This window comes from Carassius auratus, chromosome 42 (genome assembly GCF_003368295.1).
Source record: "Carassius auratus strain Wakin chromosome 42, ASM336829v1, whole genome shotgun sequence".
Taxonomy (NCBI): Eukaryota; Metazoa; Chordata; class Actinopteri; order Cypriniformes; family Cyprinidae; genus Carassius; species Carassius auratus.
In genome coordinates, this window is record NC_039284.1 from 15,393,439 (window position 1) to 15,399,644 (window position 6,206).

The window sequence follows — 6,206 nt, forward strand, 5'->3', positions numbered from 1 at the left end:
TATCTCAATGATTGTCATTTTTATAAATTAAATTTTTAATATAAAAAATTATAAAAATAACAAAAACACAATTATTAAAAAAATCAAAATATTAATAAAAAAGTATTGTTATTTCAATGTCACTAAAGTATATTTGATAAGAAAATTAAGTATTAAAAGTATGAAATATATTATTAAATAAATAAAAATAATAAAACATGCACAATACATTAAAAAAGTTATAAAAAAAATAACAAAATTGATAACATTTGAACTAATATTGAAATAAAAAATAATTCAAAATAATGATTTTAACAAAGTATAATATGATCTTCATGGCAAAAAAAAAAAAACAGCAACAGCAACGGCAGATGATCTGTGGAATCATTCATGTCTGGAACCCAGACGCTGCAGTAAGTTTAACACTTCTGATCACTTCTGGTCTGATCACATCACTTACATTAAGCACAAGTTAAAGTTATAGTAATACTTGCTTTAGGAAACGCATGACTTATAATGACACGGTACTTTCTACTAGATACAGCAGCTCAAGTCTGTTCTTCTCATTTAACCGGACAGATGTTTTTCTGTGGTTGCTTTTGGGTAGGAAATGATCACAGATGATTGTGGCTACTGCTAAGAGAATCACAGTGTGTGAATTTGTCAAACATTTGCATCAGCAGAAACTGGAATTTCCTGCTCTTAGAGGAAAAAATAAGCAAGATTTAATGCCATTCGAGCATGCATTGAGCCCATAATGCCGTGCAATGTCCTAAAATGTAATACAGTTATTAAAGCGATAATCTTGGTTTTATAATTTCCCAACATTTCTCATCATAAACGACTTCCCCTTTCCTGATAAACCACATACAGCATCCAAAACATTATTTTTTTCGTGCTATAATCTATAATTAAAGTCCATATCTATATCAAAATCTATGTTTAATAAACTGAGTGTCTGTTTTTTTTTTTATTAAAATGCAGGTGAAAATATAGAGGTATACTGATAGAGAAGTCTATTATTAAGAAGCAGAAGGTATTTGGTAAAACACAAATCCTCCCTCGATCAGGACGTCTCTCCAAACTGGATGAAAGAGCAGGAGGAAGCTGTTCAGAGGTGAACAAGAGGCCGACAGCTGCAGGAATCTATGACAAAGAGTGGGCATTGTATGCGTGTGACAACAATATCACAGATTCTCCACAAATGTGGCTTGTATGGAAGGGTTGCAAGAAAAAAAGACACTCACAGTAAAGCATGGAGGTGGTGATGTCCTGTTATGGGGAGTTTCTCTTCAGCAGGGACTGGAGCACATAGCAGAACGGAGCACACAGTGGTTGAAGGAGAAAAAGGTGAATGTCTTTGCATGACCTCATGACTGGAATCCCACTGAAAATCTGTGGAATGACTTGAAGACTGGAGTCCACAAATGCTCGCCATCAAATAAACTAAATAGAGCACTTCTGCAAAGAAGAGTGGGGAAATATTGCAAAGTCTAGATGTAGAGTTGGTAGAGACAGAGACAAATCCCAACAGACTAAAGGCTGTAATTAAAGCAAAAGGTGGTTCAACAAAATACTGACACAATAGGCTGACCCTTTTTCCAACTCTGTGTTTTTATTTTTGTAGTTTTTGTCTGACATGTTGGTGCTATATCATTTACTTGGATGTTATAAGTTGCTCTGAGTCAATATAGCTGGATAAAACAAAAACTGTGTCTTGATTTCAGGCTGCAAAGCATCAAAATGTGATTATTTTAAAAGGGGGTGATTATTTTCTATACCCACTGTATATATTTTCTTTTCCTTGTCCATTTAAAAAATTTGGAAATTGAAATTATTAAATATCAGTGTTTGTTAAACTAAACCCATATATAAAAATATAAATATATTGATAAATATATATTTGAATTACATTTTATTAACACTACTATATTGAAAATATATCACTACATTCCATTTTAACTTTTTCTTCTGCTTTTTTTTTTTTACATTTTAAAAGGTATATATTTACAGTATATATTTTCAACCTTTCCCCCCATTTATTTTTTCAATGTATGAAATAAAAATACTGCCGAAGGGATATAAAACAGTTAACATAGTAATAATAAATTTGTAACTTTTTATTTTATTTATTTGAGCTGTGTGTTTTAATCAACATGAATCAACAGATACTTTCAGTTTTATCATGTCTCATCACAAAAGCTCCAGCACTTCCCCTTTCCTGATAAACCGCAGCGTTCAGAAGCACCGACACTTCCAGCAAAAGTCCTGCCTGGTTCCTTCTGCAGTAAATGATAATTATTATCTGTTTCAAAGGCTTTGAAAGAGCAGGAGGTTAATGAGTCAGAGAGCTCTTTCATGTGGTGGAGTCTGAACACAGGGGGTTCGGTGGACAGTATCTGCTGCATCTGGGTCCGGCGCAGCACACAGGGGCTGCAGAAGAGCATTGCAAACATTCCCTTCTAATTGTACACTTGTTGTCTTCAAAGGACAGAAGCTGTAGCCTAAGATTCATGGAATCTGGGATACAACAATAAGCCACACATCCGTCCAGCCCAAAGCCGCAGGCTATTTAAAGATAAAGTAGGCTGTAGTTTTTTGCCACTAAATGAAGCACCCACCCTTCCGCCGCGCTACATATTGGAAACAGATGCCGTTGGTTGTGACGCTCAGCTAATTTTTGTGGATTGTGATTTTTTTTTTTGACATAGATTACAGTTGGTTGCCTAAGCCAGCAAACTGATCACCATTTATAAAGACAATTCATTCCTAAACACACAGTTTAGCTCTGATATACGGTACAACAAACAGCTGCAAGCATAATGACTGTTTACAAACAGGTTGCAATTAGTCCCGCCTCCAAACTCACGCTATTGGTCAATGTTGGTCATGGTTAGTATTGTAGTTTAATAACTGGAAATAGTTAAAGGCGAACATTTTAATTAACAATAATTGCAAAGTAAAGCAATAAACCATTAGAGCTTTATTGATTATACAGTATGATTATTTGATCAGCGTTCAATAAATAGTTTAGCCCATACAGCACAATTTATTATTATTTATATCAATAATATATATTTAAAGTCCATTGTAGTTGTTTGTTTGTTAATTTATTTATTGCATTTTTTTTTTTTAAATGAGCCGAAACCTGGTAAAAGCATTAAGATTAAATATAAATCTTCAATAAAAAAAAAAAAAAATTATATATATATATATATATATATATATATATATATATATATTTAAATATATGTATATGTTTAAATTATATTTCAATATAATTTATATTGAAAATTATTATTATTATTATTTTGTACATTTTAAAATGAGGTTAAATGTGAAATATATGACTAGAGTAACATATAAATGTTTTTGACATATGGGTGTTATCTGGACTAATTGTTATCTGTTTATTGACATTTTACAGTGGCTATTGAGGATCTGGCGAACTCTACCTTTAATAAACTGCTAACATGCATTAAGAAGATCAGGCTGAAATGCATGACTGATCTGTCTATCAGCAGCTCTGCATCTCTCTTTCATTTGAGCTGACAGTGTAAGATCGATTCGCAGCTGTGTTGTGGGGTTTGCTACTGTGAGACGCTCCTACTTATACCATAATTACTGCATCTGCTCTGTATTTAAAGACCTCCAACTCAATGTTTTGACAACTTTACGGCCACACTTAACTGTCAGCGAAAGATCTGAAGTGTTCAGAGACATTTTTAGGGGGCAACAATCAGGGCGTGCAAATGTAAAGGCGTCAAACACACAATTTGGTTGTGCAGTGCATTAATGCAAACTTTCAGATGTGAAACAGCTGCCATTCATTATCCAGTGGTTGATCCTCATTAGACTTTCATTAGTCTTTCCTTTTCTACAGAACGATTTCTAATACTTGTGATAGATGTTTTTGCTGCTGTTTTCGCACCACAGTGATGTCACTTCCTGGAGGATGATGTCACTGAGGGTTGTGCTAGTTCTAGGGACAGTTTATTATGAATCTATTATATGAAGTACTTTGAATTACCATTGAATTACCTTTTTTTTTATAGTACTTTTTATTTATAATAATAATAATTAATTCATTACATTTTATATAGCGCTTTTCTAGGCACTCAACTATTTACTTGTATTATATATATATGTATATATATATATATATATATATATATATATATATATATATATATATATATATATATATATATATATATATATATATATGTAAGGCCAAGAATATTTCCTAATAAATAAACAAGTTTTATTATATAAAAATTTATTTCAGCTAGTTGTCGAGACATATTTCAAATTTTTATTTAGTTTAACCTAATGTAGCAAAATAACTAAAACTATAAAACAAATTACTGACACACACACACACACACACACACACACACATATATATATATAATATTAATACTTCAAAATATTATTTCAAAAAACTAATAATATCACAATGATACGAATATAAAACTGATGTCCTGATGTGCCAAAAATGAACATCCACTCAATTCAAACAAGTCAAAATTAAGATTCCTCCATGTTTACCTAAAAGTGATAAAAAATATTATGGTTATCATATAATTTGTAATAAACTGTATTGAAAAAATAATAATAAATTGGCATGTCACAGGTCACCACAAAAAACAAAGCACAATTAGAAAGTGTCAGGCTACATTCCATCACACACGGTTTCTACGCCCAGTCCAGAATTATCTTGTTGCAAAAGGTTGAAAGGAAAGATCTGAATGAAAGGCAAGAATATAATCATCTCTGCATGTGATGCAACCCATCCGAGGATTTACAGGCCGACATGTGAGGGCAAGCGTTTTTACACCCACAGAAGAAAAAGAAAAAGCTGCCAATCTCTGAGACGTGAAGAGGACATGCTGGACTCTAAAACAAAAAGACAAGCATCCTTTGTGTCCAAACCCACACGTCCCAGTGCATCTTGGGACACGCAATGTGGGCAAGGTGTGTAAACACATCAGGGTGTGCTGTCATCGCTTTCAAGTGTTGCTGGTGAATACATTATTAAAACAGTGGAGGGAAAGTACATCTCCTGAATGGGACGCTAACATGCAGAAGCTTGAATCCCGCAGTGGTACTGTACACACACGTCCCACTCAGGACCACAGGCAGGTGTCTGCGGCCGGGGGGCTTTGGGAGAGCTGCCAGATGATTTTGTTTAGAAAGACAATAAGAGCAGTGAGGTTTCAGGTTTCTGAGGATGCAAACTAAGACACCGCATCTTTGCGGCAGAAGTTGGGAGTTTTGCCCGTTGTGTCCATAAAGAATAACTGTTAGCCAAACAATATGCTTATTATGGAGAATGTGTGTGTTTTTCTTACCGCAGTCGGCCACAGGTGGTTCGGCGAGGGAAGTTTTGTGTGACATTTGATGGTTTTGTTCTTCTCTTCCTGACTGTGTTTGTGAGAAATGAATGTTGCTTTTCAGAAAAATGTAGTATGCTCCAAAGCTTGAGGTCGGTGAGATTTTATAATGTTTGTATGCTCACCGAGCCTGAATTTATTAGATAAAAAAACAGTAAAAACTGTAAAAATATGAAATATTATTTAAGTTCAAAAGAATCTATTTTCTGTGTGAATATATGTTAAAATGTTATTTATTCCTGTAAACAAAGCTGGATTTTCTGATTATTATCAATGTTGAAAACAGTTGTGCAGCTTCATATTTTAATGGAAACCATGAATTTTAAACTGAAAACAGTTTTTTTGCAATAATATTTAACAATATTACGTTTTTAATTGTATTTGTGATTAAAAATAAAATTAAATGCAGCCTTGGTGACTAGAAAAGACTTCTTTCTAAAACATTAATGCTGATAATATAATCAAGGTTGAAAACAGTTGTGCTGCTTCATATTTGTGTGAAACTGTGATATATTGTTATTTTCAGGATTCTTAGATGAATAGATAGTTCAAAAGAACAGCATTTCTTTGAAATGGGAATCTTTTTTAACATTATAAATGCCTCTACTGAAACTTTTGAACTATTAAATGCATCCTTGATTAATACAATTATTTCGTAAAAAAAAAAAAAAAAAAAATTCAAAAACATTTCAAAAGCTTTCAAAGCTTTTTTTTAAAGGAAAACTGCAATACGTATGCATTTTCTCACCTCATATTGTTATAAATCTCTGATTTCTTTTTTGTATTCATTTTAATAGAGTTCACATTGCTCTCTCCTCCACACAACAAAAA